The following is a 23,698-nucleotide window of genomic DNA, read 5'->3' as shown; positions in this document are numbered from 1 at the left end:
GGCTTTGTGAGGCCTTAGGCAAAACTTAGACATGAAGCCCCATTCACGCCCATAATGAGAAAAATAATTCAAGCGAACAAAAATTAACTGTATAAATCGCCTATATTAAGAGCCTTAAATACTATGAACTATGAATTCACAGTTTCTAAAATTTTCTCTAACCAATTACTCTTTATCAAATATCATTAAACATAGGGTATAGGTGTGTGCGTGTGTGTGTATACAGTGGGGGCGGAAAGTATTCAGACCCCCTTAAATTTTTCACTCTTTTTTATATTGTAGCCATTTGCTAAAATCATTTAAGTTCATTTTTTTCCTCATTAATGTACACACAGCACCCCATATTGACAGAAAAACACAGAATTGTTGACATTTTTGCAGATTTATTAAAAAAGAAAACCTGAAATATCACATGGTCCTAAGTATTCAGACCCTTTGCTCAGTATTTAGTAGAAGCACCTTTTTGATCTAATACAGCCATGAGTCTTTTGGGGAAAGATGCAACAAGTTTTTCACACCTGGATTTGGGGATCCTCTGCCATTCCTCCTTGCAGATCCTCTCCAGTTCTGTCAGGTTGGATGGTAAACGTTGGTGGACAGCCATTTTTAGGTCTCTCCAGAGATGCTCAATTGGGTTTAAGTCAGGGTTCTGGCTGGGCCATTCAAGAACAGTCACGGAGTTGTTGTGAAGCCACTCCTTCGTTATTTTAGCTGTGTGCTTAGGGTCATTGTCTTGTTGGAAGGTAAACCTTCGGCCCAGTCTGAGGTCCTGAGCATTCTGGAGAAGGTTTTCGTCTAGGATATCCCTGTACTTGGCTGCATTCATCTTTCCCTAGATTGCAACCAGTCGTCCTGTCCCTGCAGCTGAAGAACACCCCCACAGCATGATGCTGCCACCACCATGCTTCACTGTTGGGACTGTATTGGACAGGTGATGAGCAGTGCCTGGTTTTCTCCACACATACCGCTTAGAATTAAGGCCAAAAAGTTCTATCTTAGTCTCATCAGACCAGAAAATCTTATTTTTAACCATCTTGGAGTCCTTCAGGTGTTTTTTAGCAAACTCCATGTGGGCTTTCATGTGTCTTGCACTGAGGAGAGGCTTCTGTCGGGCCATTCTGCCATAAAGCCCCGACTGGTGGAGGGCTGCATTGATGGTTGACTTTCTACAACTTTCTCCCATCTCCCGACTGCATCTCTGGAGCTCAGCCACAGTGATCTTTGGGTTCTTCTTTACCTCTCTCACCAAGGCTCCTCTCCCCCGATAGCTCAGTTTGGCCAGGACGGCCAGCTCTAGGAAGGGTTCTGGTCGTCCCAAACATCTTCCATTTAAGGATTATGGAGGCCACTGTGCTCTTAGGAACCTTAAGTGCAGCAGAATTTTTTTCGTAACCTTGGCCAGATCTGTGCCTTGCCACAATTCTGTCTCTGAGCTCTTCAGGCAGTTCCTTTGACCTCATGATTCTCATTTGCTCTGACATGCACAGTGAGCTGTAAGGTCTTATATAGACAGGTGTGTGGCTTTCCTAATCAAGTCCAATCAGTATAATCAAACACAGCTGGACTCAAATGAAGGTGTAAAACCATCTCAAGGATGATCAGAAGAAATGGACAGCACCTGAGTTAAATATATGAGTGTCACAGCAAAGGGTCTGAATACTTAGGACCATGTGATATTTCAGTTTTTCTTTTTTTAATAAATCTGCAAAAACGTCACCAATTCTGTGTTTTGTCTGTCAATATGGGGTGCTGTGTGTACATTAATGAGGAAAAAAATGAACTTAAATGATTTTAGCAAATGGCTGCAATATAACAAAGAGTGAAAAATTTAAGGGAGTCTGAATACTTTCCGTCCCCACTGTGTGTATATATATATATATATATATATATATATATATATATATATATATATATATATATATATATATATATATATATATATATATATATATATATATATATATATATATATATATATACACATACTTTTTTTTTATTACACCCACACAAATATAGATACCATTTGTGTAGCTGTTATTAGCAATGTGTTTAAGTTATAACAAAAGTCAAAAATCATATTTCTCCATTTACATGAAGGTCAGGTTAATATAACCTAGCACAGAGTACCTCCTAACATCAAAATCTGCAGGATTCCCCCTTACGGTGCAAGGGGAAATTTGATATAATGGGGAATGCTGCAGATCATGATGTAAGAGCATCAAAGAGGTAATGCTGCAGACTGGTGTAAAGGGGAACTCTGATGTAAAGGGGGCTCTGGTGACCAGAGATCACCTTCCACAGAGTGAATTAACTAAGGTAAAGGGGGGGGGGGGGGGTTACTGATATCAGGGGGAACTTTTATATAAGTGCCCCCTTACCTTACTGTATTCACCCCCCCCCTTACATCAGTGAGCCCCCTCAGACTATCCTTGCAGTGCTGTCACTGACCTCCGCTCAGGTGTACCTTGCAGGGCTCAGTCATAGGGTCCTCTTTGGGCTTCAGCTTGGTGTCTGGTTTCATCCTATATTATATTCCCCAAAGTCTACACACATCTGACTCCTCACGTGACCCCCGTCCTGGCAGCGCTCCCGCTCTTGACTCCTCTGTAGGCTCCCCCCCCCAGAGACTGCAGACATGATACAGGAGATGGTCACAGACTGTGCGGACATGATGCAAGAAATGATCAGAGACTGTGCGGACATGATAAAAGAGATAGTCAAAGACTGTGTGGACGTGATACAGGAGATGGTGAGAGACTGTGCAGACGTGATACAGGAGATGGCCAGAGACTGCAGATATGATACAGGAGATGGTCAGATAATGTGCGGGCATGATACAGGAGATGGTCAGATAATGTGCGGAAATGATACAGGAGACGGCCAGAGACTGTGCGGACATGATACAGGAGACGGCCAGAGACTGTGCGGACATGATACAGGAGACGGTCAGAGACTGTGCAAACATGCTACAGGAGATGATCAGAGACTGCAAACATGCTAAAGATGGTCAGACACTGCAAACATGCTGCAGAAGATGGTCAGAGACTGTGTGGATAAGATACAGGAGATGGTCTTAGACTGTGCAGACAGGCACCAAACACTAGAGCCATAGCCACAGATGATCCCACCACAGACAGGCTGCAGAGCAGACAGCTGATCCCTCTATACACTCCTTGGTTCCTACTACAAGCAGGGAAGCAGGAGAAGCTGACACATTCACTTTGAGTGCCATTCTGGTAGATGTAGTCTCTGCAAAGTGCAGGAACCGGTGGGCCAAGTCTAGTGTGTGGTGTGGAGAACTACAACTCCTACCATGCAATGTGGTGCTGGGACAAGGTCACCCAGTGCGAAGGTGTCAAACTGCGCCCCCCTCCCGCTCCCCAGGTGGAGTAGGGGCTGGGTTGCAGTTTGTAGCGACATGTGCAGTTTAATAGCAGTACGCAATTTTTCCTGCAGTAAAGCTTTGGGCCAACAGTGATGTAGAAAAAAATGTATCAGTGTGAGGAAAAATGCCTGTGTGTTGTGTCACTACAAGGAATAGATGCCCCTGTGTCTGTGGTTTGAGTCTAAAGTGGAGTAGGCACGGTTAGTTTTAAATTTTTTTTTTTATTCAGCTGGTGTGCGGAAGAAAAGATAAATGAACGGATTCACCCCGTCCACACAAACGAGACAGGTGGAGGAATCCTCCCCTTCTGTACCATTGTATTATGACTAAGGATGGGCTTGGGCGTGTTCGCACACTCCACGTGCAGAGCCCGCCAGGAAGTCGGCACAGCGCTGCGCTAATCACAGGCAGTGAGACATTTTCCCGATGTGCAGCTGCAGAGATCGCGAAATTTCTCACTGCCTGTGATTAGCGCAGCGCCGTGCCGACTTCCTGGCGGGCTCTGCACGTGGAGTGTGTGAACACACCGGAGATCATCCTTAATTACGTCAGTAGGACTCCTCCCAATGTCAGAATACACTGATCAGTCTGCAACCATTTGGCTTTGGCCACCGATTGAAGGAAAGTTTTCTAGCATGGCCGTTCCTCAGAAGTTGATCTACTGATTGATTTCTGTTGATCAGAAAGGGGGGAGGCCACACAGATTGAAATGTGTCTGGTCCCTACTGAACTGGCCGATGTTTGGTCCGTGTGCGCCCAGTTTAGGGGCTCTGTGTGGCTGTGAAGGAGAAGTGGTGCAATCAGAGGGAGTGGGCAGCTCTGGTGCTAAATCTTGTGTTCTATTGTCAGCCTAAAATTCAGAGTTCTTGTTATATATTAGCAGCTACATACTGATATTCCAAAATGATTGATGAGTCGCTGCAGAGAGGTTTTTACATTTATAACTGAATGTCACTGATCACAGGCTTGGAACTTAAAGCGGTGTTCCGCTCAAAAAAAAAAAAAAATAAATAAATAAAAGCCAGCAGCTACACATACTGCAGCTGCTGACTTTTAAAAACAGGACACTTACCTGTCCTGGAGTCCAGCGATGTGGGCACCGCAGCTGATGTTTCCATCAGCTGTCGGGTGCTGCTGCTGCCATTGCGAGTAAGGGTACCCGGCAGTGTAGTCTTACGGCTTCACGCCGGGAACCCTACTGCGCATGCGCGAGGCCCTGCTCCTCTCTCCTACTGGCCCGGCGATAGGGAGAGGAGGAGGGAGCCCCGTGGTGATGTCACGGGCTGCGGCCTGGACTCCCGGAAGTGGGAACAGGATACCTGTCAAAGACCTGTTCCCCCCCCCCCCCCCAAAAGGTGCCAATTGTGGCACCGGAGGGGGAGAGGAGACTAATGAGCGGAAGTTCCACTTTTGAGTGGAACTCCGCTTTAATTCTAGCAGACCCTCACCTCTTTTGCAAGCAAAACACAAAGCCTTTAGTAAATGTCCAGTAAAGTTTTCTGAGCCCGGGAAGTAGTGTAGTTGTCCTGGTCTGTGATCTCATCAGAGTTGCAGGATACAGATAATTTAACAGTAATCTGCAAGGACTGATTGCAGGCTGACATAGACAGGACGTTTCACAAATCTGGTATTTCTGACACTAATCCAGCTAGTTCTGCAAATACATTAGCACCTCACCTTACTAGCAACTTCCATGGATTGAATGAAGAGTTTTTGAGCTGGTCTGGGGAGAGCTCTGGTGAGTGCTGGGCTGCAGTGATTGCTGCTGCAGAATGTGCAGTGTGATGAACTTTCTCAGCCTGCTACGAACCACCTCTACTGCTGCTCAGACTGTGCAAGCTTCGACCCGGGACCTGGGGACCCTGTAAGGTGGGCCGAAAGGAAATTTGGGATCCAGTACGTGGGAAAGGAAGAGAAAGGTAAATTGTAATTGCTGAAATATCTTTCAACTGTATTCCAGACTATTACGGGTTGTTAGTTTAGTTCTATTTGATAGAGCCAAAGGGTTGGGGGTGGAGGGATGGGGGGGGGGGGGAAGGGGGGGAGTGGGGGGGGGGGCAAAGGCTATGGGTAAGTTAAAAAGGTATGATGGTAATAATGTGTGCCTCCGGATGGTGTCTTGTTCGGCCTCTGGAAATGATTTTATATTAAATGCATCGCCTATTTTTTGTACCTGTATATTTTGGAAAATTAATAAAAAGGACTTAAAGTAGTGTTCCGGCCAAAATTATACTTTTTAAATAAAAATACCCTTATAATACACAAGCTTAATGTATTCCAGTAAAGTTAGTCTGTAAACTAAGGTCTGTTTTGTTAGTTTATAGCAGTAGTTTGTTATTTTATAAAATTACAGCAGGCTGTGGCCATCTTAAGTGTGGGCATCTGAAGCCAGACTGTATTACTTCCTGGATCTCATCCTTGCAGATCTCGCACATGCTCGGTGCAGCACAAGCAGTGTAATAGGTTTCAGGTCAGGTTTCCATAGCAACGGCAGTTTCAGAGGAAGTTGCCGCCCCTTCCCAGAAGGCATTGCAAACAGGAAATGATGCGATGGGCCACGGCCAGGGAGGAGGAAGTGAAAAATGAATACAGCAGATATACAGTAGGTGCTGAGAAAAAAAATAAAAAAATATCCAATTTGTTTACAGTGCACAGTTTAGTGAGGGATGCTGAAGAGTTGTAAAAGTGGGTGGAACTCCACTTTAAATCAAAAGTATGAACAGTGATAGGTCTCCTCCTCCAGGCAGTCACATCCCCCCACAGTTAGAATCACTCCCTAGGACACACATTTAATCCCTTGATCGCCCCCTAGTGTTAACCCATTCCCTGCCAATGACATTTATACAGTAATCAGTGGCTATTTTTAGCTCTGATCGCTGTATAAATGTCAATGGTCCCAAAAAAGTGTCAAAAGTATCCGATCTGTCTGCCACAATGTCGCAGTTCTGCTAAAAATTGCAGATCACCGCCATTACTAGTAAAAAAAAAATTATAATAAAAATGCCATATATATATACCCTATGTTGTAGATGCTATAACTTTTGCGCAAACCAATCAATATACGCTTATTGCGATTTTTTTTTTTTTTTTTTTTACCAAAAATATGTAGAAGAAGGCATATCAGCCTAAGCTGAGGAAGGAATTTGATTTTTTTTATATTTTTGGGGGGATATTTATTATAGCAAAAAGTAAAAAAAATTGCTTTTTTTTTCAAAATTGTCGCTCTTTTTTTGTTTATAGCGCAAAAATTAAAAACCGTAGAGGTGATCAAATACCACCAAAAGAAAGCTCTATTTGTGGGAAAAAAATGGACATCAATTTTTTTGGGGTACAGCGTCGCACGACCGCGTAATTGTCAGTTAAAACGACGCAGTGCCGTATCGCAAAAAAAAATGGCCTGGTCATTAAGGGGGCAAATCCTTCCAGGGCTTAAGTGATTAAAAATAACCTAATCAACATAAGATAAAAAAAAAACAAAAACTGTTTAACCTAAAATAAAGGCCCCATCAACATAAAATTAAAAAAAAACCCATCAAAATAAATTAAAACCAGAAAATACAAATGCTTGAAATAGAAACCTATTTTTTAAAGGGAAGTCTTGCAGCAAACAAAAAAAAGCTAGATAACAGCTAAAAGTGACTGCTGACCTGAAATAATCCACTAAATAATAAATGGGAAAACAGGTAGCAAATAGGCTGATTGTCCAAAGAGCTAACAATCAGAACTAAAGTAAAATAACTGATCTCTCCATAGGCAGTTTGTCAGCTTTCATTACAACAGTTTCCAATTCACTGATACGGTGGCTGCCCTGTTCCCCCCTTCCCCCCTGAGGGTCATTGAAGACAGGAATGTTTATATTGGTATTCTCACTCTATACCTCTTCCCTGGGCCAGTTAATAACCTCCCATGGCTTCCAATACCACCTCTATGCCGATGACACACAGATCTATCTCTCCACTCCTCAACTCACCCCCACTATCTCCTCATGGATCTCAAACTTGCTGAATGACATATCGGTATGGATGTCACACCACTTCCTCAAACGTAATCTTTCTAAAACTGAGCTTGTTATATTTCCTCCTTCACGGTCCCCCTCCTGTGACTTCACCATTAATATCAACAGCACAACCATTGGTCCCTTCACACATGCCAGGGTCCTGGGTGTAATCCTTGTCTCTGACCTCTCCTTCAGCCCCCATATCCAATCACTGGCTAAATCCTACCGCCTTAACCTCCGCAACATCTCCAGAATTCGACCCTTCCTGACTAATGACACCACAAAGCAACTTAATCACTCCTTGATTATTTCCCGCCTCGACTACTGCAACTCTCTCCTTAATGGCCTACCCTTAAGCAGGCTATCCCCCCTTCAGTCTATTATGAATGCTGCTGCTAGACTAATACACCTCACTAATCGATCCGTGACTGCTGCTCCTTTCTGCCAATCCTTTCACTGGCTTCCCCTACCCCACCGTGTAAAATTCTAAATGCTAACCATAACATACAAGGCCATTCACAACATCGCCCCCATCTACATCACCAACCTCATCTGCAGATATCGCCCAAATCGCCCCCTCCGCTCCTCTCAGGACCTCCTGCTCTCTAGCTCCCTTGTTACCTCCTCCCATGCTCGCCTTCAGGACTTCTCCAGAGCCTCTCCCATCCTCTGGAATTCCCTGCCCCAGTATGTCCGATCAGCCCTTACCCTGTCCACCTTTAGGAGATCCCTGAAAACTCAATTATTCAGGGAAGCCTATCCCACACCCACATAACTGTCCCTGAGCCACCCCCATCAAATCATACTTTGCAGCTATGACCTTTTGTACCACCACCCCCTCCCTTTAGAATGTAAGCTCTACGAGCAGAGCCCTCCTGTACCTTTTGTATTGAACTGTACTCTAATTGTGTTGTCCCCCTTATACATTGTAAAGCACTGCGTAAACTGTTGGCGCTATATAAATCTCTTATAATAATAATAATATTGGTGGTCAATAGAGATATGCCACTCTTACTTACCTTGCTAGTGGAGAGGAGTCCCCCTTATGTTGGTGGTTGGTGAAGACGTGTCCCTTTACATTGGTGGTCAGCATAGAAGTGCCCCTTAGATTGGTGCCCAGCAGAGACATGCCCTCTTGTATTGTTACTCGGCTGGGCAGAGAGGTACCCTCCCCCCATGATGACAACAAGCCTGGTCTGCCAGGTTGCATGCTTGGATAACGGTCTGGTTTACTTTTTTGGGGAGACCATATTTTTTTTTTTTTCCTTGATTTTTGCACGAGGGTCCCCACTTGTTACTATCCTTGGTTTTTTTGCTTATATGTACCTGGGCATGTAAGTGAATGGGGCTGTCTGACATCACTGGTCGCCAAATACTTGGTGGCACCCTCCTTAAAGAGGAGATCCAGGCTGCTTTTGGATGTAGCTCTGCTTTAACAACCATTGACAGCAGGAAGCTGGTAGACATTCTGGTATGTTAATTGGCACCTGTCTAAATTGGCCCTAGTATGTGTATGTATGAATGTGAGTTAGGGACCTTAGATTGTAAGCTCTTTGAGGACAGGGACTGATGTGAATGTTTAAAGCGGAGGTTTGCTGAAAAAAATATATTAAAAGCCAGCAGCTACAAATACCGCAGCTGCTGACTTTTAATATATGGACACTTACCTGTCCAGGGAGCCCGCGGTGTCGGCAGCCGACTGCAGACTGTTGCTCTCCTATGCTTAACCTCCGCAGACTATTCCTCCGAAGAATTCCCCATCTTTCACCGTGTGAGGGATGAAGACATCATTTTTGACCGTGTAAAAATGATGGTCTTAGAACTCCTTCTTCTCCTGCAGATACTTGTTTCCTCCTGCACAAACTTGTTCCCTCCTGCACAAAATTAATGTTACTGAGTTAAAGTCATGTTACATTTTCTTATTTTGAGAGATAATGACCCACTCTAAATAAGCCCCTAATCAGGCTCTGTTTGCTCGCTGCTACTAGGCCTGAGGCCTGCAGTACCTCTCCCAGGAGGCCTAGTAGTTTAAAAGCATGTCTTTAGATGGTGGACTACTGTTCCCAGCCAGCCCAGCTTGCAAATCCTGTGCCCTCAGGCCACATCGATTTGACATATATCCCCACAGTCTCTTCTCTGATCCAGGACTCCTCATCATTCACCGTGTGTTTGATGAAGACTCTGCTAATGACCGTGTAGAAGCAAAGTTCCCTCACAGATTTCCTGGCACATCCAGCCCTCCACTGTGGTAACACTCACCGACCTTCCACTGCCCTGAATCCTTGATGAGGAACTTGACCAGACCATACGTTCCGACAGCTTCACCTGCCCCTCTGCTTCAGGAGTTCCTTACCACTGACCGTGTGGTGGCAAAGACATTGCTAATGACCGTGTAGAGGCAAAGTTCCCTCACAGCTCTCCCTGAGCCTTCTCCTGCGATCGGTACACCCCCTCCCAGATGGGGGTTTCCTCCTGCTGCTGCCTAGTATTCCATTCCTCACTTCACTCAGCCGACAACTACCCCCAGTGGCATATCACTTCAGCTTATATAGGAGGCCCGCCCCCTGCCAATACCAATTGGGGATTGGTCAGGGCTCCCACATGAGCTGCCTGCCACTCCAGTTCCAGGTCCAGCCCCTCTTCCAGAATCTTCTCCCTGGAAGCAGGGGAGGCGCCCCAAAACTAGAGCACAGGTGGTCACACCCACTGCTACTCTGACCACTCCCAGCCCCCAGATCAAAACAGACAGGCCTAGCTTGCAGCATAGGCCTGCCTAAATTTGCCTGTGCTGACTGTCCCTAGTAAAAAAACTATTACTAGCACCTACCTATTGCTAGAGGGTGCCACAAATTAAATATAATAGCATTTAAAAGTAATACAGCTATTATATATGACGTTTTGGCTCCCTCTACATGGTTAAAAGTTCAGGGGTTAGGCCTGGACACCAAGCACCTCTTATTGCTGGCACCCAGGGTTAGTTGCACTCCGCCCTTGGTGCGCTGTTGGTTTTCTTATCTAGGAAATACATTGCAATATCGTCATAGCCACAGAATAGGATAAAAATAATGTCCCTAAGTCACAGTCTGCAGAGATTACCATATTAAGAGGAAACTCGTTAGGTCAGTTTTTCACTGTACCTGTTGGCTGACATTCCTTTGGTCTGAACCCTCTGGAAAGTAGTCAAATATTATCACAGCTCTGTGGGGTGGAAAACAAAGTGACATGAGCCCTACCACTCCCCAGTCTTTTCAGGCAAAGCATTGTAGTGTAGCTAACTATTTTCTGGCTGATCAGGAAGGAAAGGAATTTAAGGGAAATGGTTGTACACAGCACTGAAATGTGTCTTGGAGCTGCTGGCTGATACTCTACATCCCAGTCTGCAACGTAGAAGGTAAGCAGTTTACGTCTTTTACCATCACTCAGAACAAATGAATGCCTCGTGAGACATGTTTAGTAATGTAAGTATGGCTATTAGAGGGTCGATACCCAAAAAAAGGCATGTCAGCTTTGTGTATGTGATACAGGCTTGAATCACTACGTAGCTTCTTGTACTCAGGGACCCGGGTGAGATATCTGAACATGTGTTCTCAACTCCTCCCTGCTATATTTTTCTTTTATATAGAATGCAGTAGATGTGATTTATCAGACCAAAGGCTGAAATTCCACAAAGAAGATTGTGTGGCTGTAGAAGAGAGTATTAAGACCTCAACTGGTCATACCACCAGTTTACATCCATAATTAAAGTGTCTGGTTCCAGTGAATTCTAATTTTTTTAAGGAAAACTGGAAATGTTTATTCTTTGCTGTCCCCGGCTTCAATACTTTGACTCATTGATCTAAAAGTCTAAAAAAATATGCAACCGTTGAAGTCAATGAGAATGATCTGCAAACCATTCCTGGGTCAGTGGCTCAGAAAGTATTTAGGTCATGGATCTGCACAACTGCCAGCAAACTAGCATTTTCAGATTTAGCGGTCAGCATTAGCAGTCTATGTATTTTTCTCATGACAGCCATCCTTTAAAGCAGGGATATGCAATTAGAAATTGAGCTGTTGCAGAACTACAAGTCCCATGAGGCATAGCAAGACTCTGACAGTCACAAGCATGACACCCAGGGGCAGAGGCATACTGGGACTTGTAGTTTTGCAACAGCTGAAGGTCCGCTAATTGCATATCCCTGCTTTAAAGAGAACCTAAATCTGGGCCAGCTACAGAGTCACAGCTTGTCATTATCTTCTGTTGTTTTTGTTACTTTTTGTGTGTTTTATACTCTATTACTAATATGTAAGCAGTTCTGCCACACATTGCTAGGGGAAGAACTAGAGTTGCCACCTCATCCCTTTAAACCCGAACACCTTTGAATTACACAGGTTCTGAGGCTAATTAAATGCAGATAAGGCACCAAGTGAGTTTAATTACCACCTTAATCAGCCACAGAACCTGTGTAATTAATATGTGTTCGGGTTTAAAGGGATGAGGTGGCAACCCTAGGAAGAACCCTCATTTGGATCCCTCTCTCTACTTACTTATTGATAAAGGCTGAGGCTTAAAGTGGTTGTATACCCCGCTTTCACATTTTTACCTACAGGTAAGCCTATAATAAGGCTTACCTGTAGGTAAAATAAATATCTCTTAAACTTATACGGTTTAGGAGATATTCACCTTGCAAGCATCCGCTGACGTCAGCGGTGCTTGCATTCTGAAGGTCCAATGAATGCTTGCAGAAAATCAGAGCTCCTTGCCGGAAAGAGAAATCCCGCGCGTATGCGCAGGCGTAACATCATCGAACCCGGAAGAAATGCTGAGGCAACATGTCAGCTCCCTCAGCGGTGACCGGGAAGCGATGCCGGCGCTTCGTTGTAAGGTAAGTATTTCATAATGAGCTAGTATGCGGTGCATACTAGCTCATTATGCCTTTGCCTTACAGGTTTTTTTTTTTGTTTTTTGTTTGCAGCCATACAACCGCTTTAAAGTGTATCTTGACCCCAAAACTACAATGTAATATCTTGCTGCTTAGATGTGGTGGCTGCCTTATGCAGTGTACAAACGAGCGGACTTTTCCACCGGACTGGTCCGACGGACCGAGTCCGGCGGACAATCCGATCGTGTGTGGGCTTCATCGGAACTTCAGCTGACTTTTTCTGTCGAAAGTCTGACGGACTTTAGATTTGGAACATGCTTCAAATCTTTACGTCGTAACTCCGCCGGACCCAGAAATCCGCTCGTCTGTATGCTAGTCCGAGGGATAAAAACCGACGCTAGGGCAGCTATTGGCTACTGGCTATCAACTTCCTTATTTTAGTCCGGTGTACGTCATCACGTACGAATCCGTCGGACTTTGGTGTGATCGTGTGTAGGCAAGTCCTTCGTTAAAAAGTCCATCAGAAGTCCGTCAAAAGTCAGTTGAAAGTCCGTCGGACCAGTCCGGTCGGAAAGTCCGCCCGTGTGTACGCGGCTTTAGATTTCTTTTTTAGGCTTTTTTTCCTTCATTTTCAGCTGATCATCTTGCCAGAAGCACACCTTCCGTCTTATCCCCCCCCGTACAAACGATCGGAAATTCTGCCAGCAAAAGTCCGATGTGAGCTTTTGGTCGGAAATTCTGACCGTGTGTATGCTCTATCAGACTACGGACGTCTTGCAGCACCTCTAACAAAGGGAATTCGTTAACTTTTTCTATGCTTGATTTTTTCATTTGAAATGTGAGTACATATATTTTATTAAGCTTTAATAAAAGTTCTCGTATGGTTTTACGCGATGGGCATACCTTCTTTCCTTTACATGTAATTACTACACCACAATATGCAAGTAAAGTTTAGGGGACATCCTTGATTGCTGCACAGTGGCAGACACTGTGACCGTGCATACCCCTGCAGGGGAAAGCAAAATCCGGTGAGTGCAAGCATTGTCAGAGCATGCAGACAAGGCACTAATTAAAGAAACCAGCACCTGGATAAGAAGTTTTCCTACAGATATTTGGCCCTCAGACCCAATTCACACAGGGACGACTTGTCAGGCGACCTAGTCGCCTGACAAGTCGCCTCCCGTTCTGTACTATGGAGCCGTTCTAAGGGGAGCGACGCAAGTCGCTCCGACTTAGAAAAAGGTTCCTGTACGACTTCGGGGGCGACTTGAGGCGACTTGCATAGACTTCTATGCAGAAGTCGTTTTGCAAGTCGCCCGGGCATTCGTTTGCAGGTCGCCTCGCTGAGGCGACCTGCAAGCCGTGTTGCCCCTGTGTGAATGGGGTCTCAGAGATTGAACACTTCAAAACATTTTTAAAAAGAACTTGTTTTTTCTTAAACGGAACTTTTCCTATCCAACTATTACTGGTCACAGCACATCAGTCACTATATATGATGGATAATTTGCACAATTTTGTATACATTTGTATGATTTAACACTGGTCACTTTAGTGATGTTGCACCATGCACTTTTGTTGAATAATTGAAGCACCCTATGTTACAATTGTACCTTTAATAGTAAGTACTCAGCACCAGTCACAGATTTTATTTAATTGTTTGGTGCACACAGGCTTAGAAGCAATACTTTAGGAATTATAGAGCTATTGTTTATTTTAAAGAAAAAGTCCTTTTGTCTCCATAAGGGCAGCGCCATACTACTCCTGTTTTCCTTTTTTATACTTTCCACTTAGGTGGTATTGTATCCATATCCACAACTATTTACCTAATTTATTACCTAATTTAAAGCGCACAATGCACCTTTGCTGAATAATTGGAGCACCATATGTTGCATTTTTCACTTTTAATAGAAAAAATCCATCACCAGTCAGTTTTTATTCAACCTTTTGACACATACAGGTTTTAGAAGCAATTCTTTAGGAATAAGGTCACTAGGTAACACATTTACTATAAAGAAGAAAAATATATTTTTGTCTCCATAAGGGCAGCGCCATACTACTCCTGCTTTTTTTACCACGGTCGAAAAGTCCACCCGTGTGTACGCGGATTTAGATTTCTTTTTTAGGCTTTTTTTCCTTCATTTTCAGCTGATCATCTTGCCAGAAGCACACCTTCGGTCTTATGCCCCGTACACACGATCGGAAATTCTGCCAGCAAAAGTCCGATGTGAGCTTTTGGTCGGAGATTCTGACTGTGTGTATGCTCCATCAGACTTTTGCTGGCGAAATTTTCTCTATTGGAAATTCTGATCGTCTGTAGCAATTCCGTCACGCAAAATTCCTACGCATGCTTGGAAACAATTCGACGCGTGCTCAGGAGGATTGAACTTCATTTTCTCGGCTCGTTGTAGTGTTGTACATCACCGCGTTCTTGACGGTCGAAAGTTCAGAGAACTTTTGTGTGACCGTGTGTATGCAAGGCAAGCTTGAGCAGAATTCCGTCGGAAAAACCATCCAAGATTTTTCCGACGGAAATTCCACTCGTGTGTACAGGGCATTAGGGTGGCTACAGCCACTCTTCCAATGTATCTATGTAAACGTAGGAATGAGCTTGTGTTTGTTCCAAATCCAGAAATCAACCATCATTCCTGGGTCAATGATCTGCGGACAGGGATTCCCAAACCTGCAGCTGATGTAAACAAAGGGACGTGGATGGCCATATTAGGTCAATGATGTCATAAACGTCTTTGCCTCTTTGTTTACGCCAGCAGTGAGGTGGGGAATCGCCTGACTACAGCTTATTGGCTTAGGTATGACAGTTGACTTTTGGGTTTGGACCTGAACCCTGTTTGGTATGCACACACACAGTTATCCCTATGGGGGAGCAGCATAGCCACCCATTGACAGCAGTATTGTGAAACTGTGGAGAGGATAGTGTTAGAAGGAATAGTAGATTTACACTGACTTTACATTAATGACTAACAAATTAAAGGTTAACTTCAGATAATAATACTTTAATCAGTTACAGAAATATTTTCTTTTCTTTTTGGGATTTTTATTTATTTTATTTATTACAGGTACTAATATAGCACTGTCAGTTTATGCAGTGCTTCACATCAGTCACTGCCCTCAAGCAGCTTACACTCCTTAACTCACATTCATACATACACATACTAGTGTCAATTTAGACAGGAGCCAATTAACCTACCAGCATGTGTTTGGAGTGTGGGATAAAGGTTTTCACATTTAAAGTCAAAGTTCACCTTTTACAGAAAATCTGTAAGGTGAACTTACACTGGACCCCCTACCCATCGCAGCTGGTCCAGCTAACCTGGAGTCCGGCAATCGTCTGTTACGACACATCGGATAGCCGATTTAATAGTCAGGAGATTTAAAATCCTCACAGCTTTCTCTCCTCTTCGCCCACGGTGACAGGAAGGGCTATGCGGGTTCTGATTGGTCGGCGCTGACCAATTAGAATGCTCCTAAACGTCCCTCCTGACGAGGGACATTTAGGAGATTAAGCCGAGGGGATTTCTAAGCCTTCGACTGGTGAGGGGGCTATAAAAGGTCTCCTAGCGGGTGATCGCTGTGCTCCAGGTCAGCGGGACCAGGGGGAGGGGAGGTGGATGAGGAGGGGCCCTGTGTAAGTTCACCTTACAGATCTTTCTGTAAAGGTGAACTTACCCTTTAAGGACTGGTTGGCTGCAATATATTACATTTGTTTTTTTGGGTTTAAATACACTTTAAAAAACATTGTCAAAACATTGTTGGCACAATACTTCCTAATACTCTTTATGTACAACCCCCTTTAGATCTATTAATGATAATACTTCCCGATTAGATACAAGTTAAATGAAGCGTATAGGTAGTCCCTCACATAGTATAGGCTAATGTAGGACAAAACTGTCCTGTGTTGCTTGTGATTAGCTTTAGACAGTAGTCAACAGAAAAAAATCAGTCTCCGCAAACTGAATTTTTAATCTACTTTACCTTAACCAATCTTTTTGCATGACTATTTTTCCATTTTTAGATGACTATTTTTCCATTTTTAGATGACTATTTTTAGATGAATGAAAAACTGTGCAAAATACACAAGTGTGTTTCCTGCATCTACAAGCATTATCTGGATGTATTTTAACCATCAGGTGTATTTGGTTTGAAATCTTTTCAGGAAATATTGTGATATTTAATTAAACTATTTTTGGAAGATCTTTTTCAAGTTTGGCAAGTACTGCCTAATGTCTACGACTTGCCCACAGTATCTGTGGTACTGTGTATTGTGTCCACAGCCTACTATGCTTTTATTCATGACTAATAAAAAACAAATTGTTATAAGACAACTGTATATGAATAGATTGTAAACCAAAACACCACAGTACATAATGCTGTTTGGCACTCTATGGACAATCCAGCAATAGCTTGTGGGTGGGGTCTGGTTGTGCCCATGAACGTGGGGTAACACCTTGCCCAAAGGCATGCTCACCAATTTCCCTGAGGTCATGTGAAGAATCAAACATTAAGGCAGCCCCTGACTCAGAGATAGTGAATATGCAGAGTTCTTCCTTAAGATGTTTCGTCCCATGGCACCACACACTCGCAACTGATGTATGTTGCATTCGGAGGGATATGCAGAGCCATTGCCCACTCCACCAGTCCAGTGTTCCTTTGTTACCTCACTCCCAGTAACAGAATGGAGTCCTGCCAAGCACATAACAGGCCCCCATGCATGTTAATTAACTCTTTCCCTTCCATACCCAGTGATCAGGCTCAGATCTCGTAATTCTAGTCTGCTCCCAGTGACCAGAGGAGACTGACAGCTAGGGGGGAATCAGAGCACCGACCCCCTCGCTACTGGAGGACCTGTCACCTAACCAGGTACCTCATCAAAGGACTGGTTGCTGTAGCTGTTCTTCCTTATGGTTACCCATGGCAACTACCTCCTCTTCCTTGCCTTGTGAGCTAACCGTTTGTAGTGGTGTTAAATATAACCCATAGTGCTATTACAGACACAGGTTCTTTAGGAATACGCCAAGACTCAACATACACCCCTTTGAATAACAGGCTCAACGCAGTCGCAACAAGTTTACTAGAAGTTCAGTAGAATATGTATGACATGCAATAACATTCTCATTATAAATACACCTAACTGAAGCTGCCCCAGGTTACCTGAACAAGTAAAGTAGTATTGGGAATAGTCCATTCTTGGGAAGACTCGAATGGAGAAGTCCATGTCCTTTGGGATGTTGCAATGGATCAGTGTCCTAGGCTGGGCCACAGGTTTCAGAAAGCCCTTGCAAGTATCCTTCTCTTAGGTTATGAGCCCTTGGGATCCAAACAACTTCTCTTTTATATCACATGGGAGAAAGGCTGGACCCCAGAAAAAGCCCACAAACATACACAGGGATAAAATGTTAACCCCTTACCTGGCAGCCAAGCTAACTAAACATCCAGTTAGCCACCTGCCTACAAGCTAGCTTTGTGAAACTCACTTCTTACATCTGGGCTCAGATACCTGTTTACAACAGTATACAGCATGTACAAGGTCATAATTTCTTCCTTGTTTTGTTTCTAACTAGTTGTAAAGCTGTGCATTGTAAATACATATACATATATATATATATATATATATATATATATATATATATATATATACACACGCTGTATATAGCAATGGTCTTACTAGGCACACAAAGGTAGGCCTTTGTGTGCAATCTGCTATTTGGTTAGTTCTGTTCTCCCGAGAGTACCAACTACATCTATTGCTATATTGTTATACCTGTGTGGAACACTAGGACAGTGTTTTGGATTGAGTGCTGGTACTGCAATCTTGAGTGCTGGTACTGAAATTCACCATGTCATGGTGTGGAGAGGATTTGATGTCACCCAGGGTTTTTTACCCTTGCAGGTTGAGGGGCTCCAGGATGTGTGTTGCATTAGTATAAACCTGACTTGGCAGTTTTCTCCAGGACTGGTAAATCCTGATATGAGTTGTAGAGCTTGAAAGCTTTGTAGAGTATTGAGTAGGATGAAGTTTCCAATCTTGGGTACATGTTTTTCCAGCAGTCAGCACCTGCTGATTGTGGAGGTGTGCACAAGCCTTATGAGATTGGATGTGAGTGGTGTTCAGGGCTCCATCTGGGAGGCAAGGGGTCAAGTTGTGGGCAAGTGCAGCAAGATGCAAGGTATGCAGGGGAGCACTTAGTGCCGGTTCACACAGGGGCAACACGACTTGCAGGTCGACTCTCGAGGCGACCTGCACACGACTTCAGCGGCGACTTGCAAAACGACTTCTGTATAGAAGTCAATGCAAGTCGCCTGAAGTCGCCCCAAAAATAGTACAGGAACCTTTTTCTAAGTCGGAGCGACTTGCGTCGCTCCTATTAGAACGGTTCCGTAGTACAGAACAGGATGCGACTTGTCAGGCGGCTAAGTCACCTGACAAGTGGCCCCTGTTTGAACCAGGGCTTAGGGGACTTTTTAATTATTTGCAGGTGTAAGTGAAGTAATTCTCTGTAATCCTCCTGACAATAAAATTCAAGTTCCTTTGGTCTTTTCTTCTATATCAATCTGCTGGAGGAGGCCAAGATTTTAATTTAATTGTTGGGGGCCACCACATGGAAGATTACTACACTCACTTCTTTTAGGTCTCTGCACTCTGGACTTCTACTCCTGCCCCTGTGATCTCTGCCCAGCCTTTTGCAGAAACAACTCACATCCTGCTATTCCACTCATTCCCAGCACCACCACCTCCATGCTTTCCCACTGGCAGAAGTAGCTGAAAGAGCTGGAGTAACAGCCAACAATGTAACCAGAGAGGTAAGGTATTGTATGCATACAGTGTGCGTACAGTTTGTGTGCGCATACAGTGTGTTAGTGTGTGTATGTGCGTGCATAGGTGGCACTTCTGTGGCATGCAAAAAGGGGTGATGGTGAAATGATAGTGAAATCGGGTGTGCTGTACGCTGGGCTGTATATACTTCTGACCCCTGCATTGTGTACTCTGCATACTCCTGATACCTGCACTCTATACATTACATACGCCTGACCTTTACACTGTGCATTACACACTGCTGACCCCTGTACACTGTACATTACATACCTCTGAGCACTACACCTTGTACATAGGCTCACATTTTAAGCCCCTCCCTCTGTTTGTGCAATTTTGCTGCACCCACAATGCAGTGGATGCTGTGCTGTAGGCTGTATGCGGCCCCATGATTCTAAAGGCAGCTCTGTAGGGGAAAGTGCAATGTTGGATATGTCTTCATTCTTTCTGTAATCCACATGAGAATTGGCATCACTGGCCACTTTTGTGGCACAGGTACTCTGGACTGGCAAAGCAAAGATGAGGAAGGGGACCCATGTGCATCCCTGAAACCTTGCATATTGGTTATAACATAATAAAATTTAAGCTAAAGCGATCGTGTAATGTGCTGAAGATCTTGCTTTTCTTATATGTGTGGAATGGCACTATCTGTACCGGTCTTACACCAACCAGGAGGTAAACATCTGATCACTGTAAGGAATATGGCTAGGTTTGTTTTATGTCCATAAGTAAGACACGTGCAGTGTGTGTGTCAGTGTGCAACTGACCTATACTTGCTATACAAACTGTGTGTACAGCATGTGTGCTTAGCTTACTCAGAGCAAGAGAATATCGCCAGCACAACAAGGATCTCTAGAACGGGTCCAAAGCTTTATTCAGCAATCACATAAGCAAATTGCAACGTTTCGAAGCCACGCAGGACGGACCTCTTCTTCAGGCATGTGATGTTGTCACATGCCTGGTGAAGGGGTCCTGCGTGGCTCCGAAACTTTGCAATATGCTGTAACGATGTGATCGCTAAATAAAGCTTTGGATGTGTTCTGGAGATCCTTGGTGTGCTGGTTACATTCTCTTGCTCAGACTTGACACGGTTCCAGCCGGTGGCTGCTAAAGCACCCACTTACTGTATACGCACAGCTATTTTTACAGGAACGTGTGCATTGGGAATGGTGCATTGGAAGCTTAGCTTACTCAGTTCTCCTATTATGATGCAAAGTCCACGAGTCCATAAAAGATGGAGTGCAAGTGGAGAAAAAATACCGTATGTACATGAATCCAAGAAGGAAACACAATAAAATAGATTTGAAGATTAGTAGGATCACAGAGCAAATACTTTAATAAACAAAGCACACTTATGCCCTGATACATAATATAGCTTATACACACGATCAGACTTTCCGACAACAAATGTTGGATGTGAGCTTGTTGTCGGAAAGTCCAACCATGTGTATGCTCCATAGAACATTTGCTGTCGGACTTTCCGCTAACAAATGTTTGAGAGCAGGTTCTCAAATTTTCCGAAAACAAAACTTGTCAGAAATTCCAAGCGTGTGTACACAAGTCCGATGCACAAAAGTCCACGCATGCTCGGAATCTAGTAGAAGAGCCGCACTGGCTATTGAACTTCATTTTTCTCGGCTTGTTGTATGTGTTGTACGTCACCGCATTCTTGACGTTCGGAATTTCCGACAACATTTGTGCGACCGTGTGTATGCAAGACAAGTTTGAGCCAACATCCTCCTTCGGAAAAAAATCCACGGTTTTGTTGTCGGAATGTCCGATCGTGTGTACAGGGCATTACTGTACATATTAAAATCTGTAAGTCCAACCCAAGGCGGCAGCATCAGATGGAACAACAGTTGTGACAGAAGCACTCGATTGTGCTGCCATCTGATCAGCTCCAATCAGACGACAGCACAATCAAGCGCCAAAGCCACCCCAGGACAGGAGGTGACAATGGCGTGTATAGCCACAAGTGAAGCGGCTCACTGGCTGAAGTGACATTAAGGTGTGGGTGGGGCATGGGCAGGGCACAACACGTTTTACGGGCACTGTCCCCTTTATCAAGCAGACCAAAAGCTTTTATACACAACAAAACAGGCCACTGGCCTGGACTTCGTTTTTAACATATAAGTGTGCTTTGTTTAATAACATATTTTCTCTGGGATCCTACTAATCTTTACGCCCTGTTTATTGTGCTTCCTTCCATAGACCTACAGGTGATACTCGAAAAAAATTAAAATATCTTGCAAAAGTTCATTTATTTCACTAATGCAACTTAAAAGGTGAAACTAATATATGAGATAGACTCATTACATACAAAGCAAGATAGTTCAAGACATGATTTGTCATAATTGTGATGATTATGGCTTACAGCTCATGAAAACCTTGAATCCACAATCTCAGAAAATTAGAATATTATGAAAAGGTGCAATATTCTAGGCTCAAAGTGTCCCACTCTAATCAGCTAATTAAGCCATAACACCTGCAAAGGGTTCCTGAGCCTTTAAATGGTCTCTCAGTCTGGTTCATCACTATTATGACAAATCACGGCTTGAACTATCTTACTTTGAATGTAATGAGTCCATCTCATATATTAGTTTCACCTTTTAAGTTGCATTAGTGAAATAAATGAACTTTTGCACGATATTCTAATTTTTCGAGTATCGCCTGTATACTTGCTGCAGGCCGCAGGCAACTTTGACAGTGTAAAAACCTGCAGTGGCACATTTTGTGAAGCAGACATACAGGTCTCCACGACAATTAACTTTCACAGGACACCTTATTCTGAAAATGCCTTTCACAACATGAACACCTAACTCCAGGCAAAAAGTCATATTTGTTAGATAAAGTGGCAAACAGTGAGAACCTCTGTGAGGTTTTCATTGCTGTCTATGTCCAATAGGTTTAGAATAGGAAGTCATGGCACATTTCGCCAATGGGGACACAGTGAACAGCAAACCCACACATACAGTATTTTAGTAGAGTAGGGAAGGGTGGTAACACCTGACAATGGGGTTGATTTACTAAAACTGGACAGTGCAAAATCTAGTTCAGCTGTGCATGGTAGCCAATCAGCTTCTAACTTCAGCTTGTTCAATTAAAGGGTAACTCCACTTTCATGGGGAAAAAAATGGCAAATAAAGAAAAAACAATGTAGCACATATAATCGCGACACTAATCATAATATAATTGAATGTTATTAAAAATTACCTTTCCTTTTCAATCTGCAGCCACTGTAATTTTCTGAGAATGCATTGCAATATGTCTACCTGGAGTTGTTCTGTACACAGAGTGTGTACTGACCACTCCCCAGAAACATCATTTCCTGCTTGTGTGATTGGCTCACCAATTTTCCCAGAAGTCTGCCTAAGATACAAGTCAGATTTCAGGCATCCCCCGCAACAAAAATGTCATTTTTGGAGAGATACTTTCAATAGGAGCACGTCTAAAGGGATGCAAGCCCAGTAGATTTCCTCATTAGTGCCCTGCAGCTGCCACAGCTGATTTATAATTATGGAACCACTCCCATTAGACTCACTTTCCCACATGGGCACAGAGTAACACGCAGGAATTTCTTCAGAAAAACAAAAGGTAGGAATCTGCAACATAGTTTGTTAAAATCCCTGCAATGTACACAGATCACCCAGAGGGGAATGTTTTTTTTCCCAACAAAAGTGGAGTTACGCTTTAAGTGTAGTATTGTCCCCATAGGGCTTGCTGTGTGTTGACTTCTTAGGCCTGCCTCTGATTACCTGCAGCCAGTTGCTAGGGGTTTTTACTTATCCCCCCTTTAATCCCGCTTGCTCGTTACTAAATAAACAGTCCAGGGTACTTGTGGTTTTGATATTTGTTTGGAACTTGGATGGAAATAGTGGGATACTCCAACTTGAACTATTCAAAGTAGAGAAGGAGAACTCTCACTTGGCCTTACTGGAGGATTTGTGGAAGCAGACACACTGCTTTAACCATAATGCCACATGTATGGAAGAATTAAGTCTTCTAACTTTCTGTAGCAGCAGACTTGATGCAACTACTTTATCTTCACTCTAGCATCCCCTTGACTGACACCCGTCCACTGACTCTTCTAGCTGAAGGGGTGGCCCTCATAGGACAGGCCACAAAGATACAGATCTGTACTCACTGTAGGCAGAATCAGATTCTTGCTGGTGTCCCCCTTACAGTCAGCTCTGCAGGACCTCTGGGTTCAGCTCCTCTCTGACTTCAGGCCCTTAGGTTGACTACCCAAGGCTGCATGACAACTTCTAGAGAGGAGGGGCAGCCGCCCCCTCCCTCTGGGATCCCGCTCTCCAGCTGAAACACCCAGAGCATATGTGCCCTTGGCATTTATACAGTATCCCAGCATGCAATGCAGCACTTTCCTCTGCCAATAGCCAGGGCTGTAACAATGCCTGTGCCCTCACATTATCAGGCCCCCTCCCACTGTCCAATATGCCTCCCTATTGGACCAGTGTGGGACATTCAGACAAGCTAAGCTGCACTTGAGCACAATGAGCAGACCTTACCAATAGACATGGGCGTAGCAGAAGGGGTTGCAGGGGTCACAATCACAACCTTGCCCCTAGCTCCAAGGGGCCCCTGCAGCCTCCCTGTCATATTATCATATCCTC

At 44.0% G+C, this 23,698-nt stretch overlaps 1 protein-coding gene across 3 annotated transcripts in view; it reads left to right on the top strand.

The window, feature by feature from the left end:
• The window catches only part of SYT16 (synaptotagmin 16), a 202,174-nt gene that overhangs the window by 58,298 nt on the left and 120,178 nt on the right, over positions 1-23,698 (top strand). Inside the window, exon 1 of one of the 3 annotated variants that reach the window (XM_073609343.1) lies at positions 10,484-10,773. The exons of 1 other annotated variant lie outside the window; for it this stretch is intronic. The gene's annotated coding sequence lies outside the window, so the exon portion shown is untranslated. Of the gene's footprint in view, positions 1-10,483; positions 10,774-23,698 lie in introns of those variants that run through there. One more of the 3 variants, XM_073609344.1, reaches the window with a different exon arrangement.

The sequence above is a fragment of the Aquarana catesbeiana genome, linkage group LG13 (genome assembly GCF_042186555.1).
Source record: "Aquarana catesbeiana isolate 2022-GZ linkage group LG13, ASM4218655v1, whole genome shotgun sequence".
Taxonomy (NCBI): domain Eukaryota; kingdom Metazoa; phylum Chordata; class Amphibia; order Anura; family Ranidae; genus Aquarana; species Aquarana catesbeiana.
Note: the sequence above shows the minus strand (reverse complement) of the source record. Positions and strands in the feature narration are given on the sequence as shown.